The 14,184-nt window shown below is 41.3% G+C and overlaps 1 long non-coding RNA gene across 1 annotated transcript; it reads right to left on the bottom strand.

Moving 5' to 3' along the window:
* Positions 1-539: 539 nt before the first annotated feature.
* On the bottom strand, positions 540-13,575 carry LOC119086826. The gene is made up of 3 exons (XR_005090189.1): positions 13,226-13,575; positions 12,455-12,559; positions 540-927 (listed from the first exon to the last, which is right to left on the bottom strand). It is a non-coding gene; the product is annotated as an uncharacterized LOC119086826 (long non-coding RNA).
* Between the last annotated feature and the right edge of the window lie 609 nt (positions 13,576-14,184).

The raw sequence follows: 14,184 nt of genomic DNA on the forward strand, positions 1-14,184 counted from the left end.
GCTCACTATGCTTGAATTCAGTAATGCGGCCCACTTCCCAGTGACCTTCCAGCACCCAGGTTGAGGATTCAGGAGAAGAAATGGGCAACTCCTGCCTAACCTGTGGCCAGACGGTTGTCTGTGTAGCCAGAGAGCTTTCCATATTCAGCAACCCCTCTCTATTGGAAAAGGAACGGCTGTATATTCTAAACCAAATCTCTCTGATTTCCAAATGTATCTAAACAATGCAAACGAAGCAGACTTTGAGGAGCACTAGTATGGCTTTCAAGTTCAGATGTGTGTCTTGAAGGCCAAGTGATGAGAGGTGCTGCTCTGCTGGTGGAATCCATGGGAATATGTCAGTGTCCACAGCAAGTTTACTTTTCTGGGTTCAGTTCTCTAATGCAGAGAAGATTCTCCTTTGCTGCTGGTATATGGACATACTTAGCTTTGCAAGCTAACGACTTAAAGGGCTGTGAAATCAGTAATACTGGCATACTTTCTAATAACTCAAGGGTAGCAGGAGAGATGTAGAGATGTGCACACAAGTAAGTCACTGGTAGCACAAGCTGTTTTTATTGGCATATAGTGTAAGATGGCACACATTTAATTGTGTAAATGCAAAATGATACTGTACTTATTCAAATAAGTATGTCCCAGAATGCTATTTCAACACATAATTTATAAAAGGAGACCATTCACACTATTTTCCATAGGAAGTTGCAAGCTGTATGTCCATGTAGCTTGGTGACTACTGTTCCCAACACAGGTGGCATTGTAGGTAGAAGACTCGTGTACAGCAGAGGTGTTCATCCGGAGCCTCTGACTCAGTGATGGAAGTGAACAGGAACCCATCAAGCTGGGAAATGAAGTTCTCCGAGACTTGTGGTTGTGGGGGAAACCCACCCTTCCATTGCATCCGAATTCTGGTTCCTACCATTGTGTACACTGTAAAAGAACAGAGCAAAGACCTGACGGGGAAGGAGCTGAGAAACTTAAGGGCAGCTGTGTGATTTGTTGTCCTCATGGCACAGTCAGATAGCCCAGTCACCGGCCAACAAGATCCCCAGGAGTCACTCTGGACTGTTGTAAAAGATGAGTCCAGATCACAGTCTCCCTGACTGGATTCAAGGGAAGCGCCATTGTCAGCTCTGACTGTTTGGACCTCACTCCGGCTAACCGTAAGCGCTGTCGTGAAGGGTGTGCACCATCATTGCCTTGAGATGGAAGTAGTACAAGAGAGTAAATGGTCATCCTGACATCTGCTGAGTCACGGCTTCCCCTCCGGGAGGTCTGACTCCTCATCTTAGATGACATTTCCCCAGCCTCACATAATCAAGCTCAGCTCTCACTGTTGTCTTTAGCTGACATGAAGAAGCATTGTCATCATGGCATTAGAAACTAGGGGGGGTTGTGTCCATGCAGTGAACATCTATGAGTTGCTGTATTTTGTACAAGCCACCATAATTATAACTTAGGGTACCTTTGTAATGCTCGCTGAAGTTACCATGGATGAGGACCTGATCTCCCATTCCAAAAGGAAGCAGGCTTTATGAAATAAAAAGGGCAGTACATACAGATCTCAAGGAAGCACATGGAAGAATACAGCATGGAGCTCCAGAAAGAGGCCAGCCAAGTAAGTGCAAGTCCAGCTGCAAACACAAGGGTCTTCCAACCTGGGACATGGATGGCATTACCAAGAAGGGAAAGTTCTTTTTTCTTTATATTCATTCTTTAGAATAAATCTTTCTGGTTTGAGAATTTTATACGTGCATATATACTATGTTTTAATCAAATGCACCCTCCATTTCCTCTTGTATCCCCTCCCCGACGACTTTCAACTCCCAACTTCATGTACTCTTTTTTTTTTTAATTCATTGAGTCACCTTTGTGCAAAGCATGAAGAGTCTTCAGGGGCTGCATCCCTGAAGAAAACAATCCCCTCCCCCAGTAGCCATCAATTGCTAATAGCCCCTCAGTGAGGGGTGGGATTTGTACACCCCTTCTCCACCCATGCTGGTACTTTGCTTGGCTTGCTTTTGTGCATGCAATCACAGCTACCATTGGGTTCATGTGTGCAAAGCCCCTGTCGTGGCCAACAAGTACTGTTTAACTGCAGACATCCACTGTCTCTAGCTCTCATATTGCCACCCCCTCTTCTGCAGTGATCTCTAAGCATGGACAGGAGAATTTGTTAAAAATGGCTGGTTGGGTCTCACCCTCCAGAGTGTTTGATTATCCAGATTTGTGGTGTCATGAGAAAGCCCCAAGTGACAAGAGACTACTGGAGAGAAAAAGTCTCTAGACGATAGTTCTATACCTTCCTCCTAATTTTCAGACTGCCTATGATCCCCAATGTTTCTGATATAATCTTAAGAAGCTATATACCCAGTTCTGTGTAGGTTGAGTGGCAGCATTTTAATCAGTAGAGGCTTCAGGCAGTTTTAGATCCACTTCTGTGAATAATGTGAATGTCTTCACTTGACCATTATGGAGAAAGTTTACATCTATTACATGATATGCAAACAGGCTAAATTTACTTTTTAAATCTTTTAATTGTGGAAAAATTAAAGCATTTATAAAAAAAAATAATAGGGGGCTGAAGAGATGGCTTAGTTTAATAGCACTTACTGCTCTTGCAGTGGACTTGAGTTCAGTTCCCAGCACCCATATCAGTTGATTGACAACTGCCAGTAACTCCAGTTCCAGGGGCATCCATTACCATGTCTCCAGCACTCATGTGCACAGGCCTACACACACACACACACACACACACACACACACACACACACACACACTCTCACACACACACACTCACACACACACACTGGAAAAATAAATCTTAATGTTTCCATCTTCCTGCTTCAATTACCTTTTAAGTATATTTTTATATGTATAGATGCTTTGTCTACATGTATGTCTGTGTACCATGCAGGCCAGAAGAGGGTGTCAGATCCTCTGGGACTGGAGTTACAGATGGTTGTGAGCTGTCAGGTGGATGCTGGGAATTGAACCCTGGTCCTCTGGATGAGCAACCAGTGCTCTTAACCACTGAACTGTTTCATTACCCACCCTCTGCTTCAAGTATTATCAATTTAGAGGTATCTGTTCTTACCTCATTTTACCATGGGTCATTTCAAAGCAATCCCTAGACATTAGATCATTTTACTCATAGATACTCAGTGTCCGTGTCCAAATACATCAAATAATTGCACCCAAATCTAACAAAAGTAATTTCATCAAATATTCAATTGTCATGTGTTCTTGTATTTTTGTTTTTAACTGTATGGGAATCATGATCTAAATGAGTGTAGTATGTTATACATAGTTGATAAAATCCTTTATTGAAGGTCAACATTATTTGTGCACAAGTATTTTAAGCTTGTTCTTGTTAGCTGTTGGGTGTAAGAGATAGTTGTAGTCTCCGATACATTTCTCATACTCACTGGATTCATTTGTTTCTCTAAGACTGCACCATCTTCATGAGAAATAGTATTTTCTGATCAGTCTGGTATTCATATTGCTAGTAGCTACAGTTAGCAATTTTTCTACTTCCTTGCAATGTAAAGATTTTTTTTTTTTTAGGACTGATTTGTATTCACTTCAACAGCACCTATGCTAATATTGCAATGATACAGAGAAGAGCAACATGGTCTCAGCATAATGACATGCAAATTTGTTTTTGTTTTAAGGACAAGATCTCACTGTGTAGCCCAGGCTGGTCTCAAATTCTCTATCTTTTTTCTTCAGCCTCCTCGGTGCTGGAATTGCACTTGTGGGCTATCATGCCTGGCTTAAGATTTCATTAATAATATTTTACTTATTTGAAAAAAATTGCATTTACTCAGTATATTTTAAGCATAACCATCTACCTCTCACTTTTCTAATCTTATTTTAATGACAGGAAATGCTGGGTTTACACTTGATACTCAGGTTGACAGGATTTTTTTTTTTTAACTCATTGGTTGGTTCTATAATTCTACGTCTACTTTCTCCTCTTCTGAATTCTAATATCATTCCTTGGTCACAATACAGACACCAAAGCCCAGAGTACTATTAAACCCATCATAAATGACATATGGCTATTGGGAAGAAGTTATAGGTTTGTTGGTTGACTTTATTTTGTTTTCATTGTTACTTTTGCCCTTAGAATGGTTATGCCACCAGGTTGGTACATAATTTTGTTTGCTTTAGAGTTTTCAGGATTGCTTCTTAAATTTAACTTTTATACTTATGTAAAATAATATCTGTTACTGAGCCAGTTTTACTAAACAAAATCTAGCCACTCAGGGAACGAAAGCTTCTCTCCCCCCACCATTAGCCTCTTTATCTTTCTAGGTAACTTTTAAAAATTAATTTGAGGGCCAGGGGTGGTAACACACACATATAATCCCAGCACGTTGGAAGCTAAGCTATCCTGGCCTAGCATGAGTTAAAAGACCATCCTGGGAAATTTAGTAAGACCCTGTCTCAGAAAGCCAACACATAGGCTAAGTTCCCTTTTTATCTCCATTAAAAGAAAAATAAAAGCAAATGTGTTTGTGTTGTAGCTACTCCTTGCTGACCTCGCTTCCATGCTCAGGTAGTAATTCATCTCAGAACATCCATGACCATATGAAAGTGCTTTGCAGCCAGGCGGTGGTGGCTCATGCCTTTAATCCCAGCACTCAGGAGGCAGAGGCAGGCGGATCTCTGTGAGTTCGAGGCCAGCCTGGTCTACCAAGTGAGTTCCAGGAAAGGCACAAAGCTACACAGAGAAACCCTGTCTAAAAAAAACCAAAAAACAAAAAAATGAAAGTGCTTTGCATTTTGTTTAAAAAATGGCTTTAAATAGACCTCAATAAATTGCTTATCTGAAAGGTCCACGTAGATGAATTCTAATCCTGCATCACTCATCACCACCTCTTTTAGAACCTTCATCATCCCAGAAAGTCCCTTCCGAGGTCAACTATGAAGACTGATAGTGTATTATTCTCTGCATAGTCTGTGGTCAAATGTTGTGACCTCTGCACCACTGAAAGGGGACACTTCTGATATGAGAATAAACAGCCTTTGCCAGTACTCAGTTAACTCTTCAAATCATGGTAAATAATTTAACCATATCTTCCCTGAATTTCAGTATGTTCTTCCCCCTAGAATGTTGAACGAAAGGCTAAGAAGTTATCTTCATCTGGTCTACCTGATCTTCCATCTGATCTACCAGATCTCCAATCTTGCTTTCCCAATTGAAGACATAGAATACAATCCTCCTTTCCCGTCAGGATCCCTTGTAAACCACCCCAGCTTCCTCTCCTTCTTAGATGAGCTGCTATCTAGGACTGTTGGCCAGCTCTCACCCTCGACTTCCTTTCTATGATTGCTGTTCTTCTCCTCACCTGAGTTAGATGTTTTCTGGATTTCATTTCCTTCTCTCTTTTGTTTTCCTTCCTTATTTTCTTGAAGAACATCCTTGAGCAACTTCCTCAACATAGTTTGTGGGAAGAACCCTGTACAGTAGTCTTTCTGAAAATGTTCATGTTCATCCTATGTCTCATAATTGGTAGTTTTCTGGGGCATAAAATTCTGTATTGACCTGAGTTTCCTTCAGATTCCATTATGTTCTGCCATTTGATTGTTATAAGACATGTATGATGTCGTCCTGTTCTTTGGTCCTTGAAAGTTTTCCCTGTTCTAGTTTCCATTTCTGTTGCTGTGATAAAATACTCTGACAAAAAGCAACTTGGAGGAGGAAGAATTAATTTCAGCTTACAATTTCAGGTTATAGTCCACAACTGCACAGAAGTCAAGGCACCCGGAACTTGAAACAGCTGGTCACATCACCCACAGCCAATAGCAGAGAAAAATGAATGCTTGTGCCTGCTTAGCTTGTCTCTCCATTCATACACTTCAAGACTCCCTGATAAGAGAATGGTGCCACCCACAGCGGGCTGTATCTTCTTCCCACATCGATTAACTCAAGATAGTTACGCACAGACATGCCCACCAGATGTAGACAATCCCCTAAAGAGACTATCTTCCTCAGTGATTCTAGGTGTGTCCAGTTGACGATTAAAGCTAATCATCACAGCCACTCTAGAAGCATCGAAGATTTTCCTTTTACTGTTGGTGGTCGGAATACTTTCATTTCGTTTTAGATTCAGTCATTGAACTTAAAAAAATACCCTAACTGGCATTAATAGACCCTTTCAGTCTGCAATTTGACAGTGCTTATTTTTTCCACTGCTTTCACTAACTCCGTTGGTTGATTAGATCTACCTGATGACTTGACTTATTTTTTTTTTTTATTAAAGACTTTGTTGTCTTGTTTATTGGAATATCTTCGCCTTAACTGATTTTGCTTTCATTTTGGCCAACACTATTAATTTAATCTTGGGTAAATGTCAGAATGCATGCTCCCAACTACTGGCAACAATTATAAGTATTTAAAAAAAAATAAAAAACAAATCTACATGAAAGCAGGGCGAGCATGCAGGCAAGCCAAAGTTCTTTAGCACTTCTGTTCTTGAGAAGATTGCTCATTTGAAAATTGAATGCCCTAAGGTGTGAAACATAGAAGCTGATGAACATGGAACTAAATGTGGGCTTCCAGCAGTTTCGTGGTCACGGGAGACAAAAACATGGATGTTAGGTCTTCAGTCTTAGGAAGCCAAGTCTTAGAAATCTTATACTAAAAGTAGAATCCAATTGAGATGAACCAAGATCTTGTTCTGTTCTGTTTTCTTCATATAACAGCTGACTTTGATAAGCAGCATGCATTCAAGGCCCTAAGGAGGTTAAGAAAAGATACAGAACTTGATAGTCCCATGAGTCTGAGAGACAAATATTCCAGTAGCCTGCTCAGTAAGCAGACCCTAGAAAAACCCCAGACTCCTTATGAAAACCATAGAAGGACTGGATTGCAGTCTAGGATTAGGGGCAAACCTGAAAAAGAAGCCTTGCCAAACACTAAAAGCCAATTTCAAGGCCGGACAGTGGTGGCAGAGGCAGGCAGATCTCTGTGAGTTTGGGGCCAGCCTTGTCTACAGAGCGAGATCCAGGACAGGCACCAAAACTACACAGAGAAACCCTTCTCGGGGGTGGGGTGGGGGAAACAAGCAAAAAAGCCAATTTCAAATCCTGTCCATCCTGGACCGAACAAAGTGAACTTCCTCTAACCCAAACTGCATGCCAAAAAGCAAAAGAGATTCTCTGTGGAGAAAGACAACTTTAGAAAAACTCTAATTTTATCTACGATTTTTTTCCATACCTAATATTAAGCATGTAATAAAAATTATCAGGAAGGAATACAAATAATTCAGTAAAATACACTATATCAAAGAATCTATCAGACATTGGAGTTACCTTGGAACATTTATGGCCCTGTTCAAGAAAAATCAGACTAGAAAGTTCTATAGAAAGCTGGGACCAATGAAACAGACTCATGGAAATTTGAACTATTGATAAAATTTTATTTTAGGGGCTTTGCTGATGCCACTGTTCCCTGTCACCACTTTGCTGGCATTCATGGTAAACCTTTCCCATGTCCTTTGATACCAAGGCAGACAAAGTTCCAAAGCTAGCAGAAAACTTCTGTGCTCTGAGCAATTGAAAGGATTTGGATATAAGTAGGCTCCTCCTTTCGCAGAATTAATCTAGAACTCATGTACCGGGTAGCAACTTCACACACCAAATGACACTGGTGGCAATTCCATCTATGCAGAGAAATTTGAGGATGAAATTTTCATCCTGAAGCATCCAGATCCTGGTATCTTGTCCATGGTAAATGCTGGACCAAACACCAGTGGTTTACAGTTTTTCACCTATACTGCCAAGACTGAGTGATTCTTAGATGGCAAATGTGGTCCTTGGAAAGGTGAAAGAAGGCATGGGCATTATGGAAGCCATGGAGTATTTGGGGTAAGACTAACAAGATCTCCATTACTGACTGTGGACAACTCTTAATTCTTTTGACTTGAGGGTGTCTTACCCACCAGGAGAGCCACCCCCACCCTATCTACATGTAGTGCTGGATAATCTCTGTTCTCTCTGAAGTGCTTTGGGTTCCCTATTTTCCTCATTTTCTTCCAAGTTTAGCTGGATTGTAGATTTAAGTTCATGAATAAGAACTAAATAAAAAAATTAGGAAAAAATGCAAATCATATATCTCATAAGGGATTAATATGAACTCTTATGTCTCAGGCCAAAAGAAAAACAAACAAAAAAATTGAAATGTGGGCAAAATACTTGAGTAGATGTGTCTCCAAAGAATATGCACCAACGACTAAGAATCACAGAAAGTATACTCAACGTCATTAATTGGGGATATGCAATTCAAATGCCAACAGAAAATATATGAGGAAAGGGTGTGGAGGAATTGGGATTCTTGTTGATAGGAATGCAAAATATTTCAGCAACTATAACTATCAGTCTGATAACTTCTCAAAAATTAAGCACAGTCACCCACGTGGCACAGCAATCCCATTTCTATATGCGTATACCCCCAAACTGGAAACCAGCCTCAAATATTCTTAAAGGCAGAAGTGGTTCTAGTGTTTGTTGTTGGATGAATACATGAACAAAATGTAGTAGACTGTTTAGAATGATGGTCTTCCATCTTCATCAGATCAGCTGTGCCTGCCTGCAGACATTCATCATAGTTGGGCTCTTTAGCTGCTGACATTCCTCATAGACATGGGAGCAGAGGGTTATTGCAACCTCACTTGAGTGTCCAGCTCTTCCTCCCAACCATTTGTATGCTATTCTGCCCTAATTGTATGTGCCTTTGGAATCTAAGGGGTGTGTGCTAGGTGCATAGATAGGGAAAGTTAATTGGATGTGACTGCATCTATGCAGTTATGGGGTAGCCATGCTGGATGTAGACTTCCCGGCTGTGTTGGAGTCACCCATGCTCTGTAAGTAAGTCTAAGAAATGCCTTGAAACCGGTGGAATCAAACTTTGGTTTGTAGTTGGGGGTCTTATGAAGAGGGGATAGATATTTATATCTTTCTCTTTCATATGCCCTGAAGAAATTCAAACATATACATACAAAAACAACCAAACAAAAAACAACCAAACAAAAGAAAACATTGTTCAGCCATAAAAAGGAAGGAAGTTCAAACACATGTAAATCGGTGGCAAAATCAGATAGGGACCCGAGGTAAGGTGAAATAAGCCAACTACAAAATAACAGTCACCATATGAATTCATTCATAGGAGCTCTCTCGCTAGTTCAGTTCAGAGAGATAGAATGATGGTTTTTAGAAACTGAGCAAAGACTATAGAAGTTTCATGCTTACAATACTAAAATGAACACGGACATGGAGGTGGGTTGAACAACAGTGTGAATGTATTTAGCACTCTTACACAGTCTCTCACTAAACCCACAAACATATTTTGGTGCGTGTATGCACACATATGTGGTATGTGTGTTTTTCCCTCTTCTATTCCTTTACAATGGAATGTAACACTGAGATAATGTCACAGTTAAGTGTTGTTAAATCTGTATTATCATATTTGTCATAGGATATTAAAAGAGTAAACATTCCTGGTGGGACTTTGCCACCTAGTCTTGGGAAAGAATCATGCATTTTTGTTGCATGTAGGACAGCTGTATCATGCTAGATGGAATTATGGCTTAGTGACTGTCTTCATTTGGAAATTAAGTGTGACATAGGGAAGTGTGGTATAATGTCAATTTGACAAGGGGTTCGTTTGTGGTAGTTAAGGTTGACTGTCAATTTGATGGGCTCTTGAGTCAACTAAAAGACGTGCCCAGAGGCGTGCTGTGAAGGCTTTGCAGGAAGAAGTGAGGGAGTGGGCGGCACCCTCCTTTGAGTAGGTATCCTAGATAGAAAGATGGTTTGCCTGGAGGGTTGCTTGCCTGCCTGTCTTAGTTTCTTGCTGGTGAGTAGATCTACCCTTTGCTGACATCAGATTGCAACTTACAACATACACCAAAGACCAACAGCTCTCCAGGAATCCTCCAGGTCTTTAGAACCAGACTGCAACTGTTGGGGTATCCTGCTTCATAGACTGAGCAGCTACAGGGTACTCACCCTCTCCCCTCTGTAGACTGCCATTGCTGGACTACCCAGTCCCTGTAGATTATAAGGTAATCTAGTGAATTCCCTTTAATAATACTTTTTTTTTTTTTACATCTATCCATTCTGTTCCTCTAGAGAACTCTACTTAACACAGTGTTTATTTTAGGGTCAGGGACAATGATCAGCTATATACTTTATTGTTTAGGCAGTTTAATGTCTCAATAAATGAACCTCTCTCCAGATTGCCATCAAATGATTCTCTGATGTTTGAGCTCAGACATTGTCCTGTTCTCTTAGATTAGACTGGTGGAGACTGATAGTCCCCAAGTAGACAGAGTCTACATCCTTACCCAGCATAAAAAGTCTTTGACAAATGGAACACTGGCCACCACCAACCTTTAAGTTTAAGGGACTGAGGTTTCAGAGGGGGAGCTCGAGACAGGATAGGAAGAGAAAATCAAGGGGATGTGGAAAGGGACCCCCATATCTGGAATTTGGTTTGAGTTTCTTGCTGACTGAGAAACTTGAATAACTAGCACCCACAAAGTTCCTGAGGGGATTGATATATGGAGACAATGTTCTATTTTCTTGAGGAGTACATCAAATAAGACTACAAAAGAATAATGAGATTAAATGTGATGCTTCTTTTCTGAGTTCAATTTGGTACCTCTCATCTATAAGCCTGTAACTCTCTGAGTATCCCACAAGAATACAAGCCATGTTTATAATCAAACTTCCCTGTAAGAATAGCAAGAATTCTTCCCATAGTAAGAATTCCTTTGACCTATTTTCATCAGTTTCATCTGAATGATCTGAACATATTGTGTATACATAATAGTGGATATATTACTTTATAAACCACCATTAACTAAAGGATGTTTCTTTAAATAAAAATAAGCACACTAATACATTTTAAGTTAATCTCCAAATTCTTTGAACCATACAACATCAAAAGCCACCAAAATCATGTTGTTGACTCTCCTTCAATGCAACTTTCTTGAGCAGTCTTATGCCATATTAAAGTCAAAACAGCATAGAAAATGAAAATATTGGCTGGGTGGTGGAAGTGCATGCTTTTAAATCCAGCACTAGGGAGGCAGAGGCAGGTGAATCTCAGAGTCTGAGGCCAGCCTGGTCTACAGAGTGAGTTCCAAGACAGAGCTAAACAGAAAACCTGTCTTGAAAACAAAGAACAAACAACAACGAAAACAACCAAAGCAAAACAGAAAAAAAAAATGTTGAAAGCCAAAAGAGAGATGTACCAAACTACATATAAAGGTAAATTCATCAGAATAACAGGTTTCTCCACAGAAACTTCTATGAAGGCTTGGAACAGTGTTGTTCAAACTGAAAAACAGTAACTCCAATCACGTTCACTATCTCTAACAAAACTATCATGATTGAAGGATAAGGAAAATCTTCCCATGATAAAGGCAAACTAAAAAACTTAATGAGCACTAAAAAGACCCTTGAAGTGCTTCTGAACTGAAAAGATAAATACATCATGAGGCTATGGGAAGAAAAAGAATGCTAACTAGTAGTTATGCAAATGTGAAATAGGAAAATATTGTCTTAGTTACCTTTTAATTGCTGTGACAAAGTGCTATGACCAAGGCAACTTTAAAAGAAAGCATTTGATTTGGGGCTCAGGGGAGTTAGAGTTCATGGCCATCATGGCAGGGAGCATGGCTGCAGGCAGGCAGGCATGGTGCGCTGGAGTAGTAGCTGAGAGCTCACACTTTAATCCACAAGCATAGGGCAGGGAGCTAACTAGCCACAGTGGTGGCTTTTGAAACCTGGGAACCCACCTCCAGGGACCTACATCTCCAACAAGTCCACACCTCCTAAGCTTTCACCAACAGTTCTATCAACTAGGGACCAAGCATTCAAACATAAGAACCTATGGGGGCCATTCCTGTTCAGACCACAAGAAGAAACTGCAAAATGACAGGAATTAACATACATCTTCCAAAAATAATTTTAAGTAGTAATGGACTCAGTCCCATAACCAAAAGACATAGACTATCCATTGAATTAAAAAACAATATCCAGCTCTTTGTTGCCTCCAAGAAAAATACAACCTTAGGGTAAAATCATGGAAAAAGTTATTCTAACTGGACCTAGATAGCAAACAGGTGCCACTGTTCTGATACCTGACAACATAGTCTTCAAACCAAAATTAGAAGAATGTCACATCGCACTGAAGTAACTCATAAGGAAACACCACATCAAGAGGCTTTTACAACCTAAGCACGTACACACTGGGATGGTTAATGCTGCTGGCCAACTGGACAGGATATAGAATTACCTTGGAGACGAATCTCTGGGCATGCTTAAAGGATTTCCTAGATTGGGTGCATTGAAGTAGGAAGGCCCACTTTAACTCCTGAGCCAAATCGAAATGAGTCTACTGATCAAAATCAGGTCTGCTGATACCAACATAAATATTTACGTGTGATGGTGTCCCAAAGCCCCAGGATGTGGCATCACTTCCTGGGTCAGGTGGATCTGGAGTCACTCCAGCTGTCATCCCATGGTGTCCACACGACTCCAGTCTCTTTGGGGAAAAAAAAAAACTTGATTAGGCTTTGGAATTTTCACACAAGGTGGCCAGCTCACCTATTGACTCACCTGTCTACTCCTCTGCTACATAAGAGATGGGAGCCCTCCTCATCGAGGACAAGCTCAGCTCACCAGATGTGTGCCTGTGACCCTAATCTAAGCTGAGAAAGACAGCCTGTAGGAGAACATCTGTCTAAAGCCATGGTTCCCACCACTGCTCCAGGAAGCAGGGGTGCTATGAAGAAGCCCTGCCCTTAATGAGATGTACAATGACAATCATCTGGATGGTGAGGCTCCCAGGATCCAGCTGCTTTCATCTGGTTGGAAGTAGCGTTCTTTCCCTAGATGGTTTGACTTGGGACCTTCGCTGAGATTTTATTGCTTCCTTGTTGTTTGGCTTTGGTTTTATTAGGCACACAGGTGGAATGCTCTTCTCCATCTGCTGCTACACAATGTTGTCTGGGGGCAGGGGGTTTGGAGATCATCTTGGTATTTATCTCACAAATACGCCACAAGTGTCTCGGAACCTTTGAAGAAGGCTGGGCGGACAACAGGGGACACTTCCTCCTCTCTGCGGAGGACAGCCCTCCACTGCCATGCTTGCTTTGTTTTCTCAAGAAAATCATGAGTCAACCTTCATAGTCACAGCAAAGATGTTAACCTCAGTGATTAGCAGATTGACATCCTTCCTCTTTCCACAGTCATATGTCTGGCTTTGATTTCACCAACCCTCACTTCTTACATCCTTGGGTCAATTACTTCAGAAACGTTAGGAGAGGCCATCATCTAACGTGTATCTCAGAGAGCTTGGCCCACAGCCACCATCAAGCATAACAGTCCAACTTAGTCTACAGCCTCATCAGTTCCCTCGTCATCACAGGGTTTCTGCATAGGTTTCAGTGGAAAGAAAGCATTTGGCTTTAAAAAATAATCACCAACATGTTTCTTATGTCCTGGTAAGGAAAGGGAAGAGGAGGGGAGGGGGAGAGTGGAGAAGGGAGGAAGAGAGAGGAGAGGAGAGAGGAGGGGAGAGAAGCGGAAGAGAAGAAGGGGGAGGAGGACAAGAGAAGAGAGAATAGGGGAGAGAAGCTGTGGGATGGGAGAAAATAGGAGAGGAGTGAAGGAAATGGGGAAGGAGAGGAGAGGGGGAGAGTGGAGAGGAAGGAAGGGGAGGGGAGGGGAGGAAATGAGGAAGGAGAGGAGAGTGAAGGGGAGGGAATGGGAGAGAAGGGGAAAGGAGAGGAGGGGAGGGGAGGGGAGAGGAGATGAGGGGAGAGGGGAAGATTCACCATAAGGAAATGATAAACTTTATACTTCCATTTCACCGGAGCGTGTCCTTCCTCTAGAGACTAGGTTCTCTGGATATCTCTCCAGTTGACCTTTGAGAGTGACAGTGACAAGAAACGTGACTGGTGGGGGCAGGGGAGCAGGAAGGGAAGGAAGTTCAGGTGAGGTACTGGCCACAAACCCCACAGTCACTTCCTGTAGCTGTTCTGTTATCATTCAATCATTAGACGCGATATAAGAAAAAGGCGTCCACACACCTAATGACATGGCACTCGTTAAGTAAAGAGAATTTTACAAACCAAGCCTGAATTGCAGACATTATTTTAAAACAAA

This window comes from Peromyscus leucopus, chromosome 16_21, assembly GCF_004664715.2.
Source record: "Peromyscus leucopus breed LL Stock chromosome 16_21, UCI_PerLeu_2.1, whole genome shotgun sequence".
Classification (NCBI taxonomy): Eukaryota; Metazoa; Chordata; class Mammalia; order Rodentia; family Cricetidae; genus Peromyscus; species Peromyscus leucopus.